The sequence below is a fragment of the Quercus lobata genome, chromosome 8 (genome assembly GCF_001633185.2).
Source record: "Quercus lobata isolate SW786 chromosome 8, ValleyOak3.0 Primary Assembly, whole genome shotgun sequence".
Classification (NCBI taxonomy): Eukaryota; Viridiplantae; Streptophyta; class Magnoliopsida; order Fagales; family Fagaceae; genus Quercus; species Quercus lobata.
The window spans coordinates 14,207,440-14,235,121 of NC_044911.1; the positions used below are offsets into that span (position 1 = coordinate 14,207,440).

Here is a 27,682-nt window from a genome sequence, read left to right on the forward strand (position 1 = left end):
TTAAGAAATTTAAATTGTAGAAAATTCAAAAAAAAAAAAAAAAAAAAAACCTTGAATATATTGACATCACAAACACAATATTTCTCTTGATATTGTTTTTTAGAAAAAACTAAATCAGAGATGTTTATGTAATGAGATGGATAACTTACAGATTTGAATTGTTATAGATTTGAACTTTTTTGTTCTTGGATAGGTTTCTTGTTGAATAATTTGTTTACAAATGTAAAACCCAAATTTTCACGTGTTTATGTTGTGAGTTGTGACTCTATCCAAGAGGACCAAGACTGAAAAGTTTTTCTCTTCTATCTGCAAAATCTCTTCCAAAAATGTGAAGCCTTAGGACGATGTTTTTGTGGTCCAAATTTTCATCAGTGTTTAAGTGGTGGGTTGTGATTCCATCCAAGATGGTAGGTACGCACTAGGAATCAAACTATACCAAAAAAATGTATATGTCCCTTCTCTTACGAGTTTTTATGTTCTCTTCTATCCAGCAAATGCTGCAAATCTCTTCCACAAATGTGAAACCTGAGGACAATGTCTGTGGCCCAATATTTGCTCCAAAAATTTTCATTTGCGGTTCATTTGCTTCAAAATTTTGTTCCTCGTTTCCAACATGGTTCACTAAATTCTTATTTTGTAGGCAGAAATTTATTGCAACATAAAGTGTATGATGATAATTTTCTTTTCGACAACACTAAAAGACATACAAAACCAAAGCATCAGCCACCTCTTTCTTTCGCTAACAGCCCCACGCAATTTCTTTTGATTGGTTGTAAAAAAATTTCAATTTTTTTTCATGGATTAATTAATTTTAGGCGAAAATGCATTTTTAGTTCTTACATTTTGGGCCTATTCTTATTTTGGTCTCTAATTTGATTTCGCCCCTACCTCAGTCTTTGAAAACAAAAAACCATGACCATTTTAGTCTCTGCCATCAACCTAGTAATAGAAAATGCATACATGGCAAATGGAGTACACTGTTTGCACGGTAAATGCTGATGTGGTTATTAAATTAAAATGTATAATTCATAACAAAACGTCTAATTTTTATTTGTGCATATCATCTGCAACTGATGATACAAATGCATATGTTATTCATTGATTTAATTGTTTGCGTAGGAAATTGAGGACAATTTGAAGCTACAAGTTCAGGAAATAAAGGAAGAGGTGAGGGGAATGCAAACATCTCCAGTTAAGGAGCCCTCACAAAAACTAAACTTGATTGATTTACCCCAGTGCTTGGGTGTCTTACCATTATGAAAAATAGATTGAAAAAAATTTGCAACAATTACATAGGAAACTTTATGATCGTGAAGACCAAGGAAATGAAGATGACCTTTTTAATGTTGCACTCCAATTTCGATTACATAGACAACAAGGTTACTACATTTCATGTGGTAAGGGTTTTTTTTTTTTTTTTTTTTTTTTTTTTTTTTTTTTTTTTTAACTCTTCTAAAAGTGATCGCTTGCCTTGTTCTGTTTGTACAATTTTCCCATTTATAAGGAGAATCAATCTTCACATTTAACGTTGAACGTACCCTTAAATGTGATCAAGCATATCAACCACATAAATTTTATATTATTCCACACATTTTATATGATGCATCTTGTAAGGTTGAATTTAATTAACCATTTTATTGGCTTTATTCCGTGCCAAATTTGCTTGTAATTCAGTATTTAGAAACCTTGTATTTAGGTGGGAATTATGTAAGGGTAGTGTGTGAAAGAATGTGAAGAAAAAGCTCAAGAGTGTGTACTCAGCAGGGCCTCACAACTTGCAAGTCACCAAAGCTGGCACACGTGTGAAGCATGCAGAGGAGCTGAAGAATCATGCTAGCTGGAACACTACACAACAAAACTTCTAGTCTGGCCAAACAGTTAGCTCGCGACTCAAACTCGCGACTCAGTCAAGTCGCGAGGTCAAGTCACTAGACCACTCTGTTTGGGACACACCAGTATAAATACCCCTTATACTCACGTATTGTAGAGAGTTTCCAGAGAGAATTTTGAGAGAGAAACCCTAGAGAAAAACAAGATTGACTCATCCACAATCTTCATCTTTTGATTCTCCAAATTCCTCTACTTTCACCCTCTTCATTGTTACATCCTTGAGAGGTACATTAGCCAAAACCTTTTATCACCATACCTATATCTGTGAGGAGGCTATTTGGTGCTTGGGAAGCAGTTAGGAAGGGACCAATTGATATTGGTTGATGCTATAGGTTATAGCGGGATTCGGTAAGCTAGAGAAAACAAAGGTTCGGCGTAACCTCGTTGGAGCAAGAAGCTTGGAGGACTTAGGTACACTGGGTAGATTAGGCTTGGAGGTCTTCTGCTATTCGTATATCCCAACTTCATTCTCTAGTGGATTATTGACCGCTTGGAGGGCTGCGGAGAGATTTTACGCCGAGCACTTCGGTTTTCTCTTCAATAACACATCGTTGTATTGTCTTTGTGTTTGCATCTCTCTTTCCTTAATCTTTACCATTTAATTTCTGCTGTGGTTGTGATTTTATTTGGTTTAGATTGTTTTTATCAATTCTGGTATAACTTATTTTCATATTCCGCACATACATTGTTTGATAATAAGATTAAATTAGTAATTTGTAATTTGGGGGTCTAAACGTTCAAGGTGTTTTACACACTATTTGAACATTCACATCTTATGGTAGATAAGTTGTCCAAGTTCAAGGATACCAATGGGAATTTCAAGGAGTCATTACTTGTGATGTGCGTGGAATGTTAAGCTTGCATGAAGCCACACATCTTAGGGTCCACGGTGAAGATATACTAGATGAAGCTCATTTGTTCACTGCCCCACAACTTGAGTCTATAGCATCCCTCTTGAGCCCTCCTCTTCCAGTAGAAGTAAGACATGCCTTAAAGCAGCCTATCCGTAAAGGACTGCCAAGATTAGAGGCAAGACAATATTTTTCTATCTAGCAAGAAGACCCTTCACATGATAGATTTCTTCTTACCTTTGCAAAGTTATATTTCAACTTATTACAGAAACAACACCAGAAAGAACTTGCTAACATTGCAAGGTTAATGACTAAGATATGTTAGAGTAGCAAGTTAATAGTTATAAGCTTGAACATCACTGTATGTTTACAACATGCATGATTCTATTAAATTGTATTTGTATTAGGTGGTGAAAGGACTTGAACTTATCGAGGAAGCTACCCTTTATTAGAGACACAGTGATTGAGAGCTACTTTTGGATATTGGGAGTGTACTTTGAGCCAGAATATTGCTTTGCTAGGAGAATATTGACCAAAGTGATAGCCATGACCACAACTATCGACAACATCTACGATGTTTATGGCACACTTGAAGAGGTTGAGCTCTTTACTGAAGCAGTCGAGAGGTTGAAATTAATTCACACTCTTTCTCATTTTAGCTATCTAAGTTGAATTCACAATTTATTGTAATTGAATTATTTTTCTTATGGTTTACATTATTTTGTTAAATCGATTGACATATAGATAGTCTACCAAAATTACAGGTGGGGCATTAGTGCCATTGATCAACTTCCAGAGCACATGAAAGTGTGTTACAAGGCAGTCCTAGACGTTTGTTATGAAATGGAAGAAAAAATAGGTGAAGCAAAATCATAAGCGTCAAATATGCAATTGAAGTAGTAAGCACCATACATATATGTACGGGCATGATATTGAGGACCAGCCCATTGTACGGGCGTGACATAGAGCCCAGCCCATTAATTTCAGTAAATCGAGAACCTCGAGCCCAATAATGGGTTGCATACCACACTAGTCTAGAAGTTAGCTACATATCAGGGACATGACTGCTCGTCAATAGTAGTGCCTTGGAGAAAATCGCCAGCTGAGAAACAATCGGTAGCGAGTGCAAGTTTCAAGACAATCACATCGGTCTTGAAGAGCGGGTCCCATTTGGTCAAAAATCTATTCCAGAAGGGCCCCACCCACCTGAAAAGCCTCCCCATCATCATGACTACCCCACTAAGGGATGTCTATAAATAGGTGCTGAAGGTGTGAGAAAAGGGGGTTGGAAAAATTTATGGTGAGAGACATACACAATAGGATATTGTAAGGAACAATAGAAGAGGCAGAATTCACCACTAAGGTGGTGACTCCTCGGGGGATACAAAAAAAGGGGTAGGGGGACATGGGTGGGATAATAAATTTTGTCATTTTGGTTGCTAGATTGGCTTAGGAGGTCTTCCCATTGTAGGAATTTCATTGCCCACTTTTCACAAATAAATTGTGGGCCTGACCTAAAGACTAACTGGTCACCTTGGATAACTAGGCCCGCACAATTGGCATTGTCTGTGGGGATTGCCTACTCAGTTGAAGATCTGGAATTAGTGTGCTGCTACCTAGGATGGAGGAGCCATATGCAGAAGAGGGATTAATAGGCTTTGGAGGCAATCATTCAAGGACCTCATCATAGGGCCAAAGGAGGCTAGAGAGGGAATAAAAAGTGAACAAGATCGTATGTAAGATGTGCATGAGATGAGGCTTGATTCAGATGAGGGATCTTTGCAGGGGGAAAGGTAGGTATTTAACATTCTCTAGCATTCGAATTGCAATGGGTGGGACTGCGAGTTAGAGAACTTACAGAAGCAGGCCAGGGAGTTGGAAATTGAGATCAAGGGCCGACATCGTATAAGGGACCATGGGGGGTCATCTAGTGAGCTTGATTATAAAGTAGGCAACATGGGTGGATCACCTTAGCAAAGTGATTCACGACGGTTGGGAGAGAGATCCAACGAAACCATGGGGTGACATTATGACAGGAATTGGCACGAGCACCCAAGTGCGGCCCTAGACACCATGAGCTGAGCATTTCGGAGAGCCGCCCGATCACCATTCTTCAATGATATAGAGCACACTGAAATGCCAAGGCATTTCAACTACCCACTTTTTACCTACTATGACTATAAAACTAACTCGGTAGAACATGTGAGCCATTATATTCATATAATGTCCCTGTACTCCCGAAATGACGATTTGATGTGTAAGGTATTCTCATCTAGCCTTGGGCCCACAATGATGAGATGGTTCAATGGTTTAAAGAAAGGGTCCATACATAACTTCAGAGAACTGATCCAGGTGTTCGAGGCTCGATTCATCACTTGTAGTTGAGTCTTTCAACCTATCGATGCGTTGCTGTCTATGAGGATAGGTAGCGAGGAGACACTCCGATCCTATGCCAATCAGTATTGGGAGTTGTATAACGAGATAGGTGGGGGAAATGAGTAGGTTGCAGCAAGCACATTTAGGCTGGGCCTCCCTCAGGAGTCAGAATTATGGGAATCCCTAATGATAAGACCCCTGAGAACATGCATTAGCTCATGAGGAAGATTGATGAGCATAAAAGGCTGGAGGATGATAGGAAATAGAGTAAGGGAAAGGCACCAAGGACCTCACAGTTTAACAGAGACTCACATCCCAGAGCCTTTTGGTAGGGAATCTAGGGCGATAGAGCCCGTGGTTCAAACTGGAGGAGTGAATGTGGCATTTAGGGAGCCAATTCATAAAATTCTCAAGCGGATAAAGAATGAGCCGTACTTTTGATGGCCTAGTAAAATGGGTAGGGACCCATCCAAGAGGAACCAGAGCCTATATTGCACTTATCATCGAGAGAACGGGCATATAACCGAATAGTGTAGGTTGTTTAAAGATCATCTAGAACAACTTGTCAAGGCAATGCATTTGAAGGAGTTCATGGTCGATCAGGGAGGTAATGCAGGGGGGCAAACAACAGGGACCCGAGGAAATGCACTCCCTCCGCCCTTAGGAATTATCGAAGTTATCCATGCAGCCTTGGTCAATACCAGGGCGAGCCAACATAAGGGGATCCTCAATATCACCCTACAGCAAGGGACGGAGGCTAGTGATTGGCTAAAGAAGAGACTGAGGTTGAATTCAAAGCCAATTGCTTTTAGGGATGATGATTTGGAGGGAACAACCTAGCCACATGACGATACATTAGTCATGACCTCAAGGATTAAGGGTTTCTTGGTGAAAAGCGTGTTGATAGATCAGGGGAGTGGGGCAGAGATTATGTACCCTAACCTGTACAAGGGCTTGGGTTTGAAGTAGGAAAACCTTACTAAATATGGCACGCTTTTGGTGGGGTTCAACGAAAAGGTAGTGGTGCCCGAAGGGCAAATTTTGCTCCCCATTATGATTGAAAGGGAAGGAAGTAATGGTGAACTTCATAGTGGTCAATGTTTTTTCTCCCTATACAACCATCTTATATAGGCCGTGGATACATGCCATAAGGGCAGTGCTATTTATGCTCCATATGAAAGTTAAGTTTCTGACTGAGGATAGGGTTACCGTGGTCAGGGGAGATCAACAAGCTGCCTAACAATACTTAGTTGCGGCTATCAACCATGAGATTAAACTAAAGGAGCAGGTGGAGCCCAAGTCATTATAGCAATTACAAGAACCCATAGTGGACACCGGGGCTGATAATGTGGAAGAGTTGATACAGATTCAGATCCTTCCATATGAAGATAGGAATTTTCAGATCGGAAATAGTTTGCCATTGGAGGACTGAGTTGCCATGCTTCTAGGCTTGGTGCAGAATGTGGATGTATTTGTGTGGAGTCCTTATGAGGTGCCCAGTGTTGATCCTAACTTCATTGTTCATAAGTTGAACGTGGACCCGCTATTCTCGCCTAAAAGGCAGAAGCCGAGAAGATCTACTAAGCAACATGTGGAGGTCGTGAAGGAAGAGGGAGAAAAGCTAAAACAAGCTGGGGCTATTAAAGAGGTGTTCTTCCCTGATTGGCTATCCAATACGGTTATGGTTAAGAAGAAAGAATAGTCACGCCAACTCATTGGCCACCTTGGCTTTGTCCATGGATAATTGTGTACCACAAATGATCTTAGAAGAGGTATTGGAGAAGCTGAGTATAGAGCGATAGTTAAATGTCTCGGTAGTCTTGGTGGCTGGTCCAAGTTGGATGGACCCAATTATAACGTTTTTATCCGATGGTGTGCTTCCAAGTGAGGTTAAGAGGTAGAAAGGATACAGATAATTTCGGCTTGGTTTTGGCTGAGTAGAGACAGGAGATTGTACCGGTGGTGGTTTGGTGGACCGTACCTATTATGTCTTCATCCCAAAAAGGTGAATAGTCTTTTAGCCGAGTTTCATGAAGGGATTTGTGGGAGCCATACTAGGGGAAGATCTCTAGCACACCGAGCGATGACTCAAGGATTCTTGTGGCCATTAATGCAAAGGGACACTGTTGAATACGTAAAGAAGTGTGATCCTTGTCAGAAGCATTCCCCAAATATCCATCAGCTGGGGGGAAACTTGAATCCAATCTCCTACTCGTGACCTTTCGCTCAATGGGGGTTATACATTGTTTGACCTTTTTCTCGGGCCACCGGCAATAGGAGATTTGTCATTGTTGCTATGGATTACTTTACTAAATGGGTTTGCCTTAGAAAATATCCAAGATGTGGATGGAAAGAAGTTCGTTTGGAAGAACATTGTGACTAGGTTCGGGGTCCCTGAAACACTAATTTCGGACAATGGATTATAGTTCGACAGTAAGGGTTTCCGAAAGTATTGCAATGACCTAGGGATCAAGAACCGATACTCCACCCCTACGTATCATTAGAGGAATGGGCAAGTAGAGGCAACAAATAAAACAATAATTGCATGACTCAAGAAAAGGCTGGAAGGGGCTAAAGGAATATGGGCCGAGGATGGGCCGAGGATCTTCTAAACGTGCTGTGGGCTTACCTACAACATCTAGGAGGTCTACAGGAGAAATGCCTCTTTCAATGACCTATGGAACCAAGGTAGTGATCCCTGTGGAAATACGGCTGTGTAGCTTGAGAGTTTTAGACTTTACCCCAAAGAAAAATGATGCCAAGTTGGGCGAGGACCTAGACCTACTAGAAGAACGACGAGAGATGACCTTAATCAAGTTGGTAGATTACCAACAGAAACTGGCTTAGAGATATAACCAGAGTGTGAGACCAAGAAAGTTTGTTGTAGGGGATCTAGTACTTTGTAGGTCAGTGGGAAGTATGAAGGAATTAAGTGCTGGAAAGTTTACCTTGAACTGGGAGGGCTCATTCCGAGTTACTGTAGGGGGGGGGGGGCTAGAGCACATTGAAAGCTTGAAAATGTTTTAAAACACAAGAGTCGTTTAGACTCCCCAAAATAAAGATTACGGCTCGATTGATTTTACTCTAACTTATACAAAGTGCGAAAAATAGTAAATGCGAGCAAATTAACAAACAAACTACTCTAACCCATAATCATTATAACACAGCAGTAAAATGAAAGGTAAAAGAGTAAGGAAGAATAATGCAAACACAAGATAACACGCCGATGTGCTATCGAAGAGGAAACCGAAATACTCGGCGTAAAACCTCTCTGCCGCCCTTCAAGCAGTAATTGATCCACTAGACAATCAATTGGGATATACGAATACCAAAAAACCCTCTAAGCCTAGTCTACCCAATGCACCTAAGCCCTCTAAGCTCCTACTTTAACAAGGCTTCTTGGAACCGTGTCTTGTCTAGCTCTTTAGATCCCGCAATATGCTCGATTGCATCCACCAAAGCCTGGCTTCTTCCAATGCTTCCCAGCAGCACCAAAACCTCACTTGACACTCTGAAAGGGTGTGGTAAGTGTTTGGGCTATCAACCTCTCAATGGTATGGAAATAGAGAGATAGGAGTTGAGGAAAATCCACAAGTAATTGTGTAGAGAATTGTGGGTATAACAATCTCTAATTCTCAATGTTTATGGCTAGGGTTTTCTCTCAGAAGTACTCCTCAACATATGTGGGTAATGGGGGTATATATAATGTGGGTAAGGATAGAGTGTATCAGAAATGACAATCTGGCAAAACAAAATGTTTTACGGGTGTCTCGTAGGAAGGCCTTACCTGCGAAACACTTGCGAAAACCAACTGTCTCCATCTTGTCCTGACTCTTAGCATTCCAGTCATGTGCAGGGCACATGCATCACTTCGCAGGAAGCTTACTCACGAGCTACCTGTGAAAACAGCTTCAGTCTTCAATTAGCCTTGAGTCTTCACACTCTCTTTCTCTTACACACAACCTTTACAAATAAAAACCCACATGAAATATAGGGTACAAAAGATTGAACATAATTACAATCAAATTTGGCACGGAATAAAAGCCAACAAATACATAGTTGTAAATTACAACTTTACACATATTACTTGGAGGATATGGAGGAGAGACAACTCCCCCGACCGTGAGCAATTTGAATAAGTGTTATCATTATTTGTAATTATCATGATGGATGTCTCATGTTGTAAATAGGTTTAAAAAGAAATGATGTGGAACGGATCTAGTTACTTTTCATTAAGGTAGTTACTTGTTTAATTATTTTACATATTGTTTATTTGAGAGGATCAAGGATAGAAGCCTAGCCTTGGCTTGATCTCGGTTACCGACTAGGTGGAAACCTTAAATAATTATTTCTAAGGATAGAAACCTAGCCTTGGCCTTACCCCGATCACCAGCTAGGTGAATACCTTAAAGAATTATTTCCAATGACAGAAGCCTAACCTCGGCCTGACCTCGATCACTGACAAGTGGAAATCCTAAAAAAAAATTATTTCTAAGGACAACAACCTAGCCTTGTCCCAACCCCGGTTAACCGACTAGGTGGAAACCTTAAAGCATTTTCATTCCTAAGGACAAATGGTTAGCCTTGGTCTGGCCCTAGTCATCGACTAGTTAAGAGACCTTGATTAATTAATCTAGACTCCAAGTTCTCTTTTGAGGGATATCTCGAACATTCCCCATACATTCACAATAGTTATTAATGAATTTTCATAATGTTATCCAAAGATTGTAATAATGCAATGCTTGGATCAAAGGGTTTGGTGACAAAGATATATGCTGACCATCAACACTTAAGATAATTTTTGAAAAATAAACTTCAAAATTATACACAAAGAGTTTAACCGAGCATACATACTTGTAATGTTTTCAATCACCACATTCAATAAGTAAAATATTGTTCAATACATAAGGCAAATATGGGATAAAGAATAAAACCTAGCAATTATTATTATTTAAAAAAAAAAAAAGAGAGACAAAAAGCAATCGGTAGTTCAATGCATTCATGGGACTGGACCCTGGGTGGAAACTTCTCTGGAAGTTGAGAGGGTCGATGCTAAGTTCATTTTAGGGGCGTTCGGACCCTTGGGAGTGATGTTGGTGGCTGGGTTGTCCACATCAATCACCTCTATATGAGAGTCGATTTGCTCAGCCAACTTCGCCATGCTGGGGCTCTTTCCAACTTCCTCATCATCTTTCTCGTCAGAAAGGGATCCTTGAATGGAGAAGAATTAAAGAGGTTGATAGCATTTACGGTGGCCATCCAACCTTCAGAGAGCCCTGGCCTTCGAGCCTCGAAGATGACTTTGTCGTATGAGTTCGTGGCATTGGTGAAGCCCATGTGATAGAAGGCCTGCTCGCACCTCTTTATTGTCTCCTTCAGGTTGGCAAGCTCTTTGTCGTGGGCCGTGACTATACTCTCGACCTTGGCCAGCTTGGTCTCTATCTCCTCCATCTTGCCCTACAACGCCTTAACCTTCTGCTTGGTTGACTCCTGGGCCCTCTTGGCAGAAGCTGCCTTTTGCTCTGCGGTGGCCAGCTTAAGGACCTTTTTCATTTAGGGTGGACTCAGCCACCTGCTTCAGGGCTTTTTCCTTGTTTGTTTCCTCCATGGTAACAAAAAGTTGACCTTTGAGAACATGGTTCATTTGGGTGGCCTGGAACAGTGACAAAAAGGAACAGGGGGTTAAGTATGAGCCGATGAATAACACTTGAGTGAAAAGAAAATGGGGTACTTACAGCTATGGGATGCCACTTTAGCTTAAGGGTAATATCCTCATTCTAGCAACTCAAGTAGTGTTGCATGTCCTCGGGCAAGAGTAGTGTTGGCCAAGGCTTTCTGCAACTTAACCTTTTAACCCGCTCCTCCAAGTTTGTACTGATGAGTCGTTGGGGAGAGGTTTATCTCCCAACATGAAGGTGTTGTGCCACCTTTAGGAAGGGGATTGTCGACGCTCAGCCTCAATCGGCTAAGTGGAAAAATAGCTGCCGCCATGCCTTTGTTCGACCACCCGCTGTGGCGACAGCTCCTGCATGCGTGGGGCCCCGTTGGAGGGCCCCTCTCGATGTGTATGCGTGTGTGTTTTGTGCAGAGCTTCAGGTGCTCTCTCTTTCGGTGGAGGAAGGTAGGTCTACCTTTGGCGTTATAGCAGTAATCTGGGCTAAATTTTAAAAGATTACTAAAGGTAAGTGGAGTCGCCACCAATCATTGGGTTTTTCTAAGGCGTGATTGGTCACCTGTTTCTAGTTGGTTTTATTACCAATCCTAGGCTAAGAAAAATGTCATTTTTCCTAATCTAATATGGATGACAAAAAATCTTGATTCTTAGGTCTGGAAGTTTGGTTACGTGTGGGGAAGGTGTTAAGCACCCCACAATGCCTATCCAAGGACAGTCCTATGTTTTAATAAAAACATGATTTTGGCATTGGCTTTCGAGGCTTTGCATGCATAGGGGGGGGGGGGGAATTTAAGGTTTGGCTTTTAAAAGGGTGCGGTCCCAGTCTATGCTTTCCTATGGCATTCGAGTCGAGTACCAGATTTCTGCGGAAAATCCCGCGACATGTCCCTTTACTTTTACAGCAAAAACTAGGCATCGCCTGCCTTAGGTGACACGAACTGTGACAATCACACTAGAGGGGGGCGAGCAAGTATAAATATACATGCATCATGCACAATGCAAGCACACAGAGCAGGCAAGTAAATGCTTACATCCCTAGAGCATGGCCTAAAATATGGGTGTAGGAAAGTAAACAGGTGTCGCCATACTCTAGAGATAAGGATGCATGGTACAAGGTATGATATACCTAATACAAACCATCTAAGGGAGAAAGGTAGGAGGAAGGAGGGGGTTTAAAAGAGTACATAACCGAAGGGAAAAGCTAAACTCCTAAACCTACTGACTGCAGCTGCTTAGCTCATATCTGCGTGCTCACATCCTTGCCCCTTTTGCTTGCGCTCAGGAGACTGTGCCCTAGCTCCATGTGTCCTTGCTCTATGTGTGTACTTGCAAAGGTAAAGACAAGAAACTAGCAGACAAGCCAGGGAAGGAAAAGATTCATAGAGCATAATAAAGAGTCATAAAGCAGATAAACATGATAGATAGAAATTAGGATGTGAGCAAAAAGGGAAACAAAGCAAGATAGCATACAAACAAGGGTGGTGTCCGTGAGGGAAAAATGTAGGCTTGGATCAAATGTCTATAGCTTCATTGTGTTAAAGCATGGACGACACACTAGCAAGCAAGACTCATGCATGGACATGTAAGCAAGCATGCAAAGATGCGTAAGAAGCCAACATGTGGCACAAACAAGCATGGTGAGCATATCATCGCGTGGAGTGGAAAAAGGGAAGGGTACGCATGAAGCAACCTAGTATCTGGAGACGCATCCCAGGTGGTTACACCCGAAAAAGGCCTCAAGGGTGATGAATATAACCACACAACCACAAAACCATTTAGGGTGTCAAACATGGCAAAACCTAGAACTACAGAGGCTAACACAAGCATGAAGCATCGAAGCAAGCAAGCACAGACATGCAAATAGGGGTGATCCAAAACCTTTGATGTGGGCCAAGGTGTATGGACGATGACAAAGACCATAGGGCCTAGATTGGGTCTGAATCAATAGGCCAAAACGCAAGAAAGAAAGGTAAAGCGACAAAAGGGATACAATAGCACATGGCAAGACAAACATAGCCTAGTTCTAAGCACACAAACATGGCATGGAGCACACAAGCACATGGAAGATAGCATAAAGCATATAGAGCACAGATCTAAGCACACAAGCATGTGAACATATATCTAGACATGTGAAAACCTATAAGCATGTATAAACATGATCTAGGCAACAAGTGTGGGAAAACATAGATCTGGACATATAGGCATGGAAATATACGCATGTGTGAACATGTGAAAGCTAGCACATAGACATGGTAGAACATGGATCCAAGCATATAGCCATCTACGGATGTAGATCTAAGCATAAAAGATGGTAAAAGCACACAAACACATAGATTAGAGTAAAGCATAACCATAGACATGATATCCAAGGTTTTCAGATCCGGACCGTTCATTGAACCGTAAAAGGAAAATGTTCAAGGTTTTTGAGGTCGAATCGAGGTTGAACCGGGGTCGAATCGTGATGACATCATAATTAATTTAATAATTATTTTAAATATAAATATAAATATAAATATTAAATTAGTAAAAATTGAAAAATTGACTAAAATAATCTAAATAAATACTTTTTAAATGCATTTTCATATCACTAATTTTATTATAATGTTTCAAAATCCAACTTAATAATAATAATAATAATAATAATAATAATGATAAACAAAAACCAAAAACATTAAAATTTAAAAAACAATCTTATATTAATATTCACGTTGGGGACGGGCAATGAGTCAAAAACTTTCAAACTCATTTTTGTCATCATCCACTTCTCCATCATGTCACACGTGCTAGGCTCATTCACTTCTCCATCATGTCACGTTGGGAGGGGCAATGAGTCAAAATGAGATGGAAATTTTCCAAGGCTTTGTCATGTCACACGTGCTAGGCTCACCAAACTAAAAAGCAAAAATAAAGTTGAAAGAAGTCATCTACTTTAAACTAAAGGTAGGAGACCATGAAGAAAGAAAGAAGAAGCAGTGAAGAAACAAAGAGGAAGAAGGAGCTGCGTCATTTACAAACAAGATCCGAGCAAAATCTCCCCCAAAACATCAATTTAGCGAACAAGATCTGCTACTTTCGGCTTCTAGCGAACAAGATGACCCTTTCGACGATGAAAGATTCAAAACATCCGGCAAGTTTTCAGTGAATATTTTCAAACAAAAAGCCTAAGTCTGACTGGAAAACCCGTGCATGGTTTGGTCACAATTCTCAGAACCGTAAGGTTCGACTGCGGTTCGCATAGGTCCCTACATTTTTCCCATAGAGCAGTTCTGGAGGCTAAAAGAACTGCAAAAATGAGCGGTTCGAGGTTTCTCTGGTCGGACCGTATGGTCTGGTCTGGGTTTCAAAACCTTGATGATATCAAGCATGTGAGTACATAACCCTAACATCAATGAAAAGTAAAGAGAGGAACAAAACAAAGGAAACATGGGATAAAATCCTAAGCATGTAGATTGGGACAATTAAACATGTGAACAAGCATAAAAGAACACAATCTAAGCTAAAAATATGCTAGAAACAAGATAAAGCAAGAAACATATCAAAGAAAGCAATAAAACATATTATTCTAGTAAAAAAAAAATGATAAATGCTAGAAAAGAGATCTAGAAGGTTAGCGGTGTGGATGATAGCTAAAAAAGCTACATCCACATCCTTAAACCCCAAATCCTAAGCGTAGAACCAAGGAAAAGAAGATTGGGTGCAAAAGCAATACCTTGTGTTCTTGGTGAAGAGGGAAGAATCAAGAGACTTTGATGTGTTTTTTGGAGTGTTTTTGGGCATTTTTTTGGTGTTTGGAAGAGATAAAAAATATAAAGAGGAACTGGGTAGAGAGAAAGTTTAGAAAAAATGTGTGTCTCCTGTTTGATGGGTGTCTAGGGCTATTTATAGCCTTGGATGCGAAAATCGAGGTGGCGGCCCTTGTAGGGCTGCTGACAGCTTCAAACCTCCTTTGATCAGGCTGATCTTGACATCCTTAGATAGATCTTCATTTTCAGTTTCTAAAAAGGTATGAAACTCAAAAATCCAATGATCAAATCAAAAGTTATGGCTCCCGGAAGTTTGTGGTGTAAAGATTGGTGCCATATCGGTTTTCGTGATATCTCGGCCGTTCTAACTCCGATTTCGACCCATGAATAGTATTTGGAACGAGGATTCGATAATATTCACATTGGCATTGGTTTCAATCTTTTCTGGAAGTTGAGTTAAAATTAGGGTTTTTAGGACCACTCGAGATCAAATTCGGATCAAACTTGCTAAAAATCTTCGAGAAGCTCGAGTTTGGTGCAAAGCTATGAAAAACATTATTTTTTGCAAGTTTGGACCTCGTTTGATCTTTGGTCATACCTAGGGCCGACTAGGGCCATTTTGGTCATTTTGACTAAAAAAAGGCATTTCGGTTGCTCCGATGCCTTAACAGGTTACGCCACGTCGTTCTAGATGTTCTCATGGCCTCATAGAGAGAAAATGAAGTTTTTGTATTTTTCGAGGTTCGGCACGCAAATTGAAGGCAGACAAAATATAGTATTAACAGCTACCCCTTCTTTATCTGACATCTCGAGTGCAATGAGAGGTCTCAGATAAAGAATGTGATTTCGAATTTTGTCGCCCCTAAATTGCGTGTAGAGGTTGTTCATGGATCGAGACTAATCTTTTACGTAGTTCTGAAACACTTTTTGGACTTGAGGTCAGTGTCTGTTTTTCTTCTTCTCTTATTATTTTTTCTGCAAAATGTTAGTAGCAATAGTACTAGGGATGCATGCTAGTGCTTATTTTATTTTTTGGAATTTTCATAATCATATATATTTCTTCCATGATTTATGCTATGCTATCTTAGGAAAATGCATATATATATAGATATGTATGTATGTATGTATATATATTTTTGTCAAGTAGAAACAAAGGATATTTGAATAGCAGTCTTGGACTTAGGCTGAGTAGAAATAGAGGATATCTAAATAGCAGTCCCAATGAGTGTCAGGAAGGAACAGAGGATATTTGAACATCAGTCCTGAAATTTGCCAAGTAGAAACAGAGGATATCTAAGTAGTAGTCTTGGACTTAGGCCGGGTAGAAACAAAGGATATCTGAATAGCAATCCTAAAATTTGCTAAGTAGAAACAGAGGATATCTGAATAGTAGTCTTGGTCTTAGGCTGGGTAGAAACAGAAGATATCTGAATAGTAGTCCCGATGAGTGTCAGGTAGGAATAAAGGATATCTGAACAGCAGTCCTGAAATTTGCCAAGTAGAAACAGAGGATATTTGATAGCAGTCCCAATGAATGATTTCTACGTAGTGGAAGCATGAAGAAGTTCCTACACCGTGGAAGTGTGGAAAATGGTCCTATACCATGGAAGCATGGAAGATTGTGCTAATCCGTTGTTGGGTGTCAAGCACCATAATAGACTTCTGGAACAAGGGAGGAGAAGTTCCTACACCGTGGAAGTGATCCTATACCGTGGAAGTATGGAAGATTATGCTAATCTGTTGTTGGGTATCGAGTAACATAATGATTCCAATGCCTTGGAAGCGGGGATAAGTTCCTACACCATGGAAGTGTAGACAGGGTCCTATACCGTGGAAGCATGGATGATTGTGCTGATCCGTTGTTGGGTATCAAGCACTATAATAGATTCCTACACCATGGAAGCATGGAGAAGTTCCTACACCATGGAAGTGTGGAAAGGGTCTTATATAATGGAAGCATGGACGATTGTGTTGATTTGTTGTTGGGCATCGAGCACTATAATGATTCCTGTGTTGTGGAAGCGTGGAGAAGTTCCTACACTGTGGAAGTGTGGAGATATTGCCTTTAAGAGGGCTCCTGATTAGATTCCTACGCCATGGTAGCGTGGAGAAGTTCCTACACCGTGGAAGTGTGGAGATGTTGCCTTTAAGAGGGCTGCTAATCTATGATTTTGGAAACTGCCTTTGAGAAGGCTGTTGATATTTGTGAAAAATAGCGCATCTGATTAGAACTTACATGCGTAGTTCTAGGAAATCACCTTTGAGAGGGCTGATGTATAATTCTAGAAATCGCCTTTAAAAGGGCTGTTGACATACGCAAGAAACAATGCCTCTAGGTAGGACTTACATGTACAATTTTGGAAATTTCCTTTAAAAGGGCTGCTGATGTATGCAAGAAACAATGCCTCTGGGTAGGACTTACATGTATAGTTCTAGATGCCGCTTAAAAGGGCTGTTGTTGTATGCAAGAAACAATACCTCTAGGTAGGACTTACATGTATAATTCTGGATATCGCCTTTAAAAGGGCTGTTGATGTATGATATTGGTAGCACTTGCATCGCATCGTATCCTCATGGGTTTACCAATTCAATCTGATAATGATCCATTACACAAAATAAAAGTTGCCTCAGTGTAGGTTTTGTGCAGTTCTTGACATGATAGGAAAAGTTCCTAGCGGGATGGACTTGTTCTAACATACTGATTAGCACAAAGTGAATGGAACCATGCAAAATAAACTGCCCCAGTCTAGGATTTTGCAAAGTTCTGGATCAATGAACCAAATTGACATGGGTTTAAGCTTGTACCAGACAATTATACCACAATCGGTTCCTTGATCTGATGAATTCTGAATTCAAAGTTTCGAGCAAGATCACCTCTTGAAAATGCTGATGCTCTTGGTTATAGCTACATAGAAACTACCTAGATGTTGAGCTCCGTGTGGTCTTGATGTATTGTGCATGCTAGGCACCTATTCAAGCTCTCACAAGGGTAGATTCCTCCTTCTCCTAGTTGACATCTTGAATTGCACTAGATAAAGGGAATACCATTTATGGTTTGAAAATGTCAGAAATAAAACTACCCTAGTATCAGGATTGAGATTGGGATCTTGACACTGAGGCCAACCTTTGGGCATTGGGGGTCATGTCTGAAGTAATGACTCAGGCATCCTCTGTTAGGATGAGTTCGAGAGGCTTGAAAAGTGTTTAGGGGAGCGATGCTCAAATGTTATTTCAAAACCTGGGGTTGAGCATTTGAATCTTCTGGGTTCAAGTCTTTTTGAAGATGCCTGGTAATGATGAATGGAGACTTGCATAAGCTGTTGCAATCTTAAAACCTCATTTTTCTGGAAATTCCTTGGGAAGAAATGAATAACCCTCAAGGATTTTTTTTTGGACTTGAAAAGTTTAGAGGGATTTGAAGTCCTTGCCATTTGAAATCTTTAAGGGTCATTGTTTTTCCCCTCTGTTTCAATTAGTTTTAAAAACTAGGTTCTCAAAATTTGAAAATTCATTCATGATCATGAAAATCTGTTTAAATGCATGTACCACAAGAGGGGCTCGCTAAGGCCATGTTTCCTATGTGGTTTGTGAGTGTATATGCTCGACAACTCTCATTTACCCTAAATAAGGAACATGCTTGCAAGCAAGGATTTCTTGAGCAAAGTGCTTGTGTTTACCAAATGCGTGAGTGTCCCTTTTTAAGCTATGTGGGGAAAACATGAATGATGTGTTTGGCTTTTTGAACTCTTCAAGTGGGTTAGGAGAGGACCCTACCCTTTTTGAGGCATGACTCCTTGGCATAAGCAGATGATTCTATCATCAATGATTGACCAAATGTTCAATGTGCCACGACCAACCGATCCTCAGTGATCAGTGAGGTCTTTCATTAGGTTGTAACGTGGCCTTAGGGTTAATTGGGTGCTTGAAATGAAGGATGTTAGGCTCAAAATTTTCACATGTGGTGATTATTTGGCATAAGCTCCATAGGCTAAGTAGCCACTCTCAATTAGGAAGGACTTTCTCTAGATCGTAATTCCTAGGTTTATGGGAGGATAATTTGGTTGTGAAATTCTTTGAAGGGTTTCCTCAAATCAAGGATTACACTTCATCAAAAGCATTTTGGTTGCCTCTCATGCTCGGCTATATCCTTAATTTGTGTCCATTTCTTGAATTTTGCGCATTTCGTTATTGGGGCTTTCATTTTACTTTCTTTAGCCCATGTTTCTTGATTGTTTTGGGCTGAATTTTTCTTTTGCCCTTTCTTTGCTCGAGGCTTCATTAGACTTGATTGGCCCATGACTTTTGTCATTTGATTTGGGCTTTTTTCTCATTTTTTTCCCAATTAGAGACTCATTTGATGGACTCAAATATTGGACTCAAATATTGGAAGTCACCTAGCATGAGGTCCTTGTAACCATCTAACCCACCCCAGTGTGGGGGGTAATCCTTGATTGGGTTAAACATGAAAAGAATTCAACAGGCTCAACTGGGCTAGCAAGGGATATTTCTCTACAAGCGGGATGGTAGTGAAATGAATGCCTTTCTTCATCATCTTAAGCACTTACTTCTTAGCCTTAAGAGCTTATGTGCCAAATTATAAATTCGAGTGATTTTTGAAAAACATTTTCTTTCTGGATCAAAAGGGCTATCAAGTGATATAACTATTTGGATAGCTGAAACTAATGCCTCCATCATTTCAAATCTAATCAGTTGGTCAATAAAACTTGAACATATGGTCATTCACTAATTCAGGGTCCACACCAATCTTGGGTAGGACCTCCTCGGGGGGGAGGGGGTGAGGAGGGGGGATTGTCAAGAAACGGATATGCACTTTGCAAAAGTGGTGAATGTTTCATGAATGTGGAGCTATTGGGATGTGATATCATAAGGTGAGTGTTTAGGGATCACATGCCCCTTTTATCCCTGGTAAGGGAAAACCACTTCATTCAAACAACTCCTTTCCCACAAAAAGGGTTATGGCACTGACTTGCCGCTCTTGAAGATGCATGCGCTTTAAAACATAGATTTTCATGGTTTGATCTTTTGATTTGAACCTTTATGTTTTGATCTTATTTTGAAGAATCTCCTTTTTTTTTTTTTTATTTCAAAAAAGTGTACAAGATTGCAACAAACCTAAGCCAACCGAAATGAGAGAAGGTTTTGTTTGGGATGTAGTGGCAAGGCCAAATTTGGGTTCCAGCATTTTGGATGGATGGCATTCCCAATATCCAAAAGCTTTTGCAAAGATCCACTTAGGGGATGGAGGTCTTCCCCTTGTAAAGAAGCCTTAGGTGATTGATTCCATGCCTGGCATACTTCTTGGGATGAAGATTTTCTGATTTGTGGTGAAGATTCTTGTGAGGCACAAGTAAACACTTCATTTTCATGTCAATCGTCGAAATGACCTGTTAAGGCAATGTGCCATATTAAAGACCTATTGGAGGCAATATGAGTACAACAAGAAGGGATGTTAATGCAATTCCTTGAAATTTTGATGTGACACTGTCACCCATATGTTAAGCAAGTGAATGACTCTATCACAAATGCTCAGGTGTTTAGTCGTCACTATTCATTGAAGAATGCGATGTGGATGACGTCTCGTTGGCTTGATTAAAGCATCTCCTTGAAAAGGAAATTTATGAAAGGAGTTAGTGACATGTCTGGGCTATGACAAACCCAATAAAATTGGAAGCATTTTGGCTCTCATTCGACCAAATTTAATCCCTTTACTCTTCCTCCATGGTTCACATGTGGGCACTCATTACCAGCAAGTTCTGACATTGTATTGCTGAAGTAGTTGGAGCTGATTTCTCATGGATTTAAGATTTGTCAAGTGAATCACCATGACTGAGGTGGTCCCAATACTGTTTGAATGTTCCTGAGAAGGAAATGGTCCAAGTTAAATGAATGCTTTACTCATGGCAAGATTTGATAAAACTGGAGATAGTTCATGATTCCCCCTGAATGTAGGTTTGGTTTGCTATTCTTTTATTGTCAACGCAGAAGTCAGGCTTCCAAGGAATGCTTCAAGCAAGCCTGAAGATCTTTTGATGGCCTTGAAAAGAAATTGCGACTGTGGTCCTTGCTAAAGTTCAAGATGCTATTAAGGCTATTGAAAATAAGTTCATTCGGAGGGGAGAGACCATGAGAAAAATGTTGGCCAGATGTGGCGTTTTCCATGGTCTCTCGATCACTTTCACAACTTGGTGAGATTTTCAACTAAAGGGTGTGAGGATTCATGTATCAAGAAACCCAAAGACATCTCAAGATACTTGGAGAAAGGGAGGATTTTTTTTTAGGAAGACCCGAAGGTGAAAGAATATTTTTTCCCCGGAGGAAACACCCAAATTACCCAATGGCCAAAGAAGATTTTTCTGAGGAAGTCTCAAAGGAAAAGACTTTTGAGGCAAGCTGATGCTAACGAAACTTGAGCTGTTTGATCTTGCTTGAGAGATGTTGGCTTCTTCTCACACTTTTGAGATGCTTTGACAGAGGAGCTTGCAAACTGTACGGACCAACTTTGATTTTTGGCAAAATTACGCTTCTAGGCTTGCTGCAGCTAGCCTTCATGGATAATGTGGAGGTTGCAAAAGATGGATTTTTAGTAGTCTTATAGGAGTGAGACCAATAAAAATCTGCCCCAGTATCATAATGAGAACAGCTAAATCCATGTGTCTCCCACCAAGATCAGAATCTTGAAGCTGTCGTCCATTCATTATTTTGTGCTTGGGTTTAAATTTGGATCACGTCCTCAAGATTTTGGTAACGCTTACATAGAGATGTTGGGACTTTCCATATTTTACCCTATTGAGTCAACCATGGAAACAAGGAGGGGAGGTTAGAAAATGTCCAAGAAAAACAAGCCCTAGTAGAACAAAATATTATACTAATAAAATGGATCATCATCATGCATGGCGCGAAGGCAGTGTGCTTAGGGCTTAGGAAGAGTCTCAAAGCTTAATTACAAAACTGAATTTAAATTGTCTCATGCTCAAACATAGTGACATAAAGGAAACAAGAAATGCAAGAGTAACAAAAGCATAAAGATAGTGAGATGATGTATGGTTTTGGGGACTTCTTCCACAACATGTGGCCAACTTGGCACTACCTCAAGTTGGGTATGCTCTTGAGAAACATGGCTCAACTGTCCAACTTCTCGGGTGTATAAGCTCAAGATTTCAAGGAGCAATTCTAGACCTTGATTTCCTTGTAAGGACTATCTGAATATCTTATTCTTCGATTGATGTGGACATATGCACTTTGGGCTCTAACCAGCCGCCCTTGATAAGTCCTTGAACCTTCTATTTGAGTAGCTCGCACATGTTAGTGGAGTGGCCAACCATCACCCCATGATAGTCGTAGTGATTTTTAGAATTGTAAGTCTCTGATGAAAGTTTTGGTTGGATCTCAGATGCCACCAATTCTACCAACTTTGCCTTTACCAATATTGGCAATAGCATGGATAACGAGACTGACAAAAGGTACAAGGCAGTTGTTCCACTTGATTGGGAAATGTTGCTCCTTGGATTGCCTTTGTTCAATAATAGAGAAGGATATGGTACTCCATGAGGATACAGAGCTGTAGGGAGGCCTGCAATGAACGAGCCCTCTTGACCTCTGTTCTTGATCAACACATTAACCTAACCCTCACAGCTCGTCGGAGATGAATTGGTGATTGTGGCATTTTCAAATTGAATGATGTTATTGTCAATTAGGCCATGAATTGTCCCCCTAAGGGGCTTGCACTCTTCTAGTCTATGTCTCAAGCAACCAGAGTGGTGCTTATATGTCTTGAATGAGCCAGACTCACCCGAAGGGGAATCAATTATACCTTTCGACAAAATTTGGGCCACTAGGCGTTCTTTCAATAATATATGATATAATTGCGAAATCGGCATAGGAAGGGGAGGAAACTTTTCCAGTGCCTCTTGGACTTGTCGGGCTAGTACCATTTCCCTTGCAGGAGCGACATCATTTTGCTTGGATTGGCTTTGCCTTGGTTGGCTCATTCCTTGAGGGGTTCGGATTGTGGGAGCCACGTGACTCTTTTGCCTTCGAGACCCCTCAAATCTCTTTTCAACATATGATCTTTCATTGGCATGTCCTATAGGTGCTAGGGCATCCATAACATTGACTCCACAGGTCAGGTCACTCATTAAGGTGTCAATGCGAAGGTGAACCAGTTGATGCACAAGGTGAAGAAGACTATCTTGCTGATTTCCAAATTCTCAATCCTTGCTTTCAACTTGGTAAGTGTAAGCTGCTTGTTAGAGGCCATGATTTTCCCCACCAAATAATTCCCTGGTCAATTAGGCTCTAGATCTCCTTGTTGAACTTGTCACAATCTTCTAGTAAGTGTCCTCGTGCTCCTGAATGGTATTTACAAGTCTCACCCGTACTTCCTTGCTCTTTCAATTCCTTTAGGTGTGTGTATCCTAGATCCACTAAAGCCAAAAAAAGGCTATCCAATTACCCATGTAGATCTTCTGGATCAAGACGGTCATCCTCCCCTCTCATTATTGCATTCACTACCTCACCCTAAGCATCAAAGGTCATGGTAGTAGCAACTTTGGACTATGTAGCACCCTCGAATATTAAGGCACCACTATCAATCAGGCTTTGGATCTTATACCTTAATAGGTGACATTCTTTTGTCGAATGCCCTAGAGCATTATAGTGAAACTTACAAGTCTTTGAGGGGTTGTAACCTTCTAGAAGATTGGTGATTGGCTTAGGGATGACTAGAGCGATTAAGCCTTCATTTAACAGAGAGGAGTATAACTCGATAATTGACATGTGGAAGTGGTGGGACTTCTTCGGCTTCTTCCCTAGATTTCCCATGAGATATGAATTTCCCTTGACCTTTCGGACGAGTAACGACTTAGCCAATTGTACCCCCCTATCTTCAGCCAACATATGGACATCTCCTTCTTCGACCTTGGCATCACTTCCCTTGAGTTGTTGTTCCATCAAAGAATAGAGGATAGTGGGGTCAATGATCTTCTTGGTCTTAATACGTTCATTGAGACGCTCCACATTAGGAATCCGGCTAGTAAAATGAGTGACTTGGGTGCTGATCGTCTTCTCATAGTAAGGAGGTTTGAGGTTGTTAATGAACCACTTGATCATCTCATTTTCCATCATGGGAGGTTGCACTTTTGCGGCTAGCTCATGCCACCTCTAGGCATACTCTTGGAAAGATTACCCATTCTTCTTTTCTATCCTTATAAGATCTATGTGGTCAGGAGCTATCTCGGTGTTGAACCGTAGTATTCTAGGATAAAGTTGGCCATTTCTAAGGAAAAGAAGATTGGGTGTAAAAGCAATACCTTGTGTTCTTGGTGAAGAGGGAAGAATTAAGTGACTTTGATGTGTTTTTTGGAGTGTTTTTGCGCCTATTTTCGGTGTTTAAAAGAGAGAAAAACTGTAGAAAGGAACTAGGCAGAGAGAAAATTTTAGAAAAAATGTGTGTCCCCTGTTTGATGGGTGCCTGGGGCTATTGATAGCCTCGGGCGGGAAAATTGAGGCGGCGGCCCTTGTAGGGCCATTGACAGCCTTTCAAGGGCCGCTAGCCTAAATCCTCTGATCGGGATGATCTTGACACCCTTGCACAGATTTTTATTTTCAGTTTCTAAAAAGGTATGGAACTCAAAACTCCAACAATCGGATCAAAAGTTATGGCTTTCAGAAGTTTGTAGTGGAACAATCGGTGCGCCATCCTGGTTTCGTGATATCTCAGCTATTCTAACTCCAATTTTAACCCATGAAAATTCGTTGGAACGAGGATTTGATAATTTTCGCAATGGCATTAGTTTCAACCCATTATGGCAGCTAAATCAAAATTAGGGTATTTGGGCCCACTCGGGATCGACTTCGGGTCAAACTTGCTAAAAATCTCTTAGAAGCTTAAGTTTGGTGTAAAGTTATGAAAAACATTTTTTTGTGGAAGTTTGGACCTCGTTTGATCTTTGGTCAATCCTAGGGCCGACGAGGGGCATTTAGGTCATTTTGATTGAAAAAGGCATTTCGGGTGCTCCGATGCCCGAACGGGTTGTGCCATATCGTTTTGGATGTTCTCATGGCCCTATAGAAAGAAAATGATATTTTTAGATTTTTCGAGGTTCAGCACTCAAAATCGAGGGCAGACAAAATACGATATCAATAGGGATGCAGAGGTGGAGGCCACGTTGGACCCAATGGCAATCGGTTGCTCGATGGGCCTTGATTCTGAAGAGGTTTCCCTGGTCAGTGAAGTCATTATGGCAGCGAAGATTAGGGCAGAGGCATGCTCGATGGTGGGAGCATTGGATCCCATGGAAGGGTCATTGGATACCCTTTGCCTCTTTCTGCGGGGGCAGAGTACGGGGGAAGTTGTTTGTTGAGGAGTCTGTTTGGAGGCTAATTGACCCCTGGCAGGTTAGGCACTCGGGAACCAGGGATCTAGGTTCATGTTGCGCCTTTGAACCATGTTGTCAAGGGTCAGATGTGACGCCCTAAGCTGCCCATCAGAATACACGAAGATTTTTGACTGCTGAACGAATTCAGGGAGTAAGACAAAGGCAATTAACCCTAAACTAGGGTGGTCAGGGAGTAAGAATATCGACTAATTTCCCAAGGTGACGTGGGGCACATAAGTTCACCTACGAGCCAGTTCTTACTCACTTTTGCGAACTCTCTCGCAGAGTTTCTATTGGAATCAGGGAGACATGATATTAGTCCTACTGTGGGGTTGCGAATCTTTTGGTAATAACTGGTTTTAAGGCCATCGTAGATACTGTACATGAAATTTATGTCATGATGGTTGAGCCCTAAACCGTACAGGTTATTTAAACGAATCACACTATTAACTACCCTATAGAAATTAGGGAGACATTGATCGGGGCTGAGACTATAGAAACTAAGGGTCCTTAATAATATGGGGTCCATGGGAAATCTAACCACACCCTTAAGGATGGACATAAGAGGGAAGAAAACCACCGTAGGCAGCCTATCATTCTTAATATCTCGTTCAAGGCAAAACTCAACGTTAACGTATTGGGGGATATTAGACCTAGCCCTAAAGGTCATTAGGGCAACCTGAGTCCTAAGAAGGAGTGCAAAACCCATTTTTTGAGGCAACTAATAGAAATATCAGGAGAAATAAGGAAGGGCTTAGAGGACTTACAGTGATATCCTTTTTTGTTTGGAAGATTGATCTTGAGAGGAAGGCTAGGGAGGACGAGAAAAGTAAGGTATGTGAAAGAGAAATGAAAAAAAGAGTCTGGCCAGAGGAGGTTGGGGCGTATTTATAAGGAGAGGGGTTTTAAATGCTTTTAGAGGGAAAAATTAATAACTTCCCCCAGTTATCCGTTACGCGTGTGCCTTGGTATACAAAGCATTAGCAAATCTTGACCATTCGATGTAACAGTTGTTGTTCCACATGCAAGGAGTGCACACAAACCTGTCTATCACATTTAATGATTGGCGGTTGGTTTTCCCAAGAAGGGACAATACACCAAGGAAGCCGTCCACCAACGTGAGACATTAAAATTTGATCATCCTTTCATTGACTGGCAAGGGTTAACCACAATCCCATCCCCTCGACATGGGAATGAAATTGAGGGGGGCTATTGTACGGGCATGATATTGAGGCTAAGCCCATTGTACGGGCATGACATAGAGGCCTAGCCCATCAATTTCAATAAATTGAGAACCTTGAGCCCAATAACAGGCTGTATACCACATTAGTCCAGAAGTTAGCTACATATCGGGGACGTGACTACTCAGCAACAGTAGTGCCTTGGGGAAAATCACCTGCCGAGAACCAATCGGCAACAGATGCAAGTTTCAAGGCAGTCACATTTGTCTTAAAGAGTGGGTCCCATCTAGTCAAGAATATATTCCAGAAGGGCCCTACCCACCTAAAAAGTGTCCTCATCATCATGACTTCCCCATTAAAGGAAGTCTAGAAATAGGAGCCGAAGGAGTTAGAAAGGTGGTTGGAAAAATTTAGGGCAAGAGACATACACGAGAGAATATTGTGAGGAGCAATAGGTGAGGCGGAATTCACCACTAAGGAGGTGACTCCTCGGGGGATACAAAAAAGGGGGTAGGGGGACACAGGTGGGACAATAAATTCTGTCATTTTGGGCTGCTAGATTGGTTCAGGAGGTCTTCCCATTGTAGGAATCTCATTGCCCACTTTTTACAAATAAATTGTGGGCCTAACCTGAAGACTAATTGGTCACCTTGGGTAACCAGGCCCACACAATATAAATTTAGAATATTATGATAGACGAAACCCTCACAACAATGAAAGAAAGAAAAGAAAAAAAAAACGCCACTAAAGAAATAGAAACCAATATATATATATATATATATATAAATATATATATATATATATATTAATATATTTGCCGATGACTATGTAGAAAATTTAGTTAACCTTATTGCAAACAGCTCGTTGTCTCAGATGAAGAATCAAGTTAGAGCTTACTTTCATGAAGCCAAATGGTTCCACAAAAAACATATACCAACAATGGATGAATATATGCGCATTGCACTTGTTGCCTCTGCATATTCAATGTTAGCAACAACATCGTTAGTTGGAATTGGAGATATTGTTACAAAAGATTCATTCGAGTGGTTGTTCAGCAATCCTAAAATGGTCAGAGCTTCTGCTGTGGTTTGCAGACTCATGGATGACATAGTCTCACATAAGGTGTTATATGTTATTTGTGTACAATAATAGCTATAATTGAAAGCCTAATTCGATTATTTCAATGTTTGTCATTCTAACATAATGATTCAATACTTTTGTAGTTTGACCAAAAGAGAGGGCACATTGCGTCGGTTGTTGAATGTTACATGGCACAACATGGTGGTACAAAAGAAGAAGTAATTAATGAGTTTTGCAAACAAGTTACAGATGCATGGAAGGACATCAACAAAGAGTGCCTCTACCCAACTACTGTCCCCATGCCAATTCTAATGCGAATTCTCAATCTTGCACGTGTGATTGATGTCGTATACAAGGACGAAGATGGCAACACACATGCTGGAATTGTGCTAAAAGATTTCGTAAATTCAATGCTTATTGATCCTGTGCCGTTTTAAGCATGGACCCATGCAATATTGTAATAGCAGCCATTTGATTATAAGGTTGCAGG

The 27,682-nt window shown here is 40.8% G+C and overlaps 1 pseudogene; it reads left to right on the top strand.

The window, feature by feature from the left end:
* Positions 1–952: 952 nt before the first annotated feature.
* Positions 953–27,629, top strand: LOC115956444 (annotated as a pseudogene).
* The last annotated feature ends 53 nt before the right edge of the window (positions 27,630–27,682 follow it).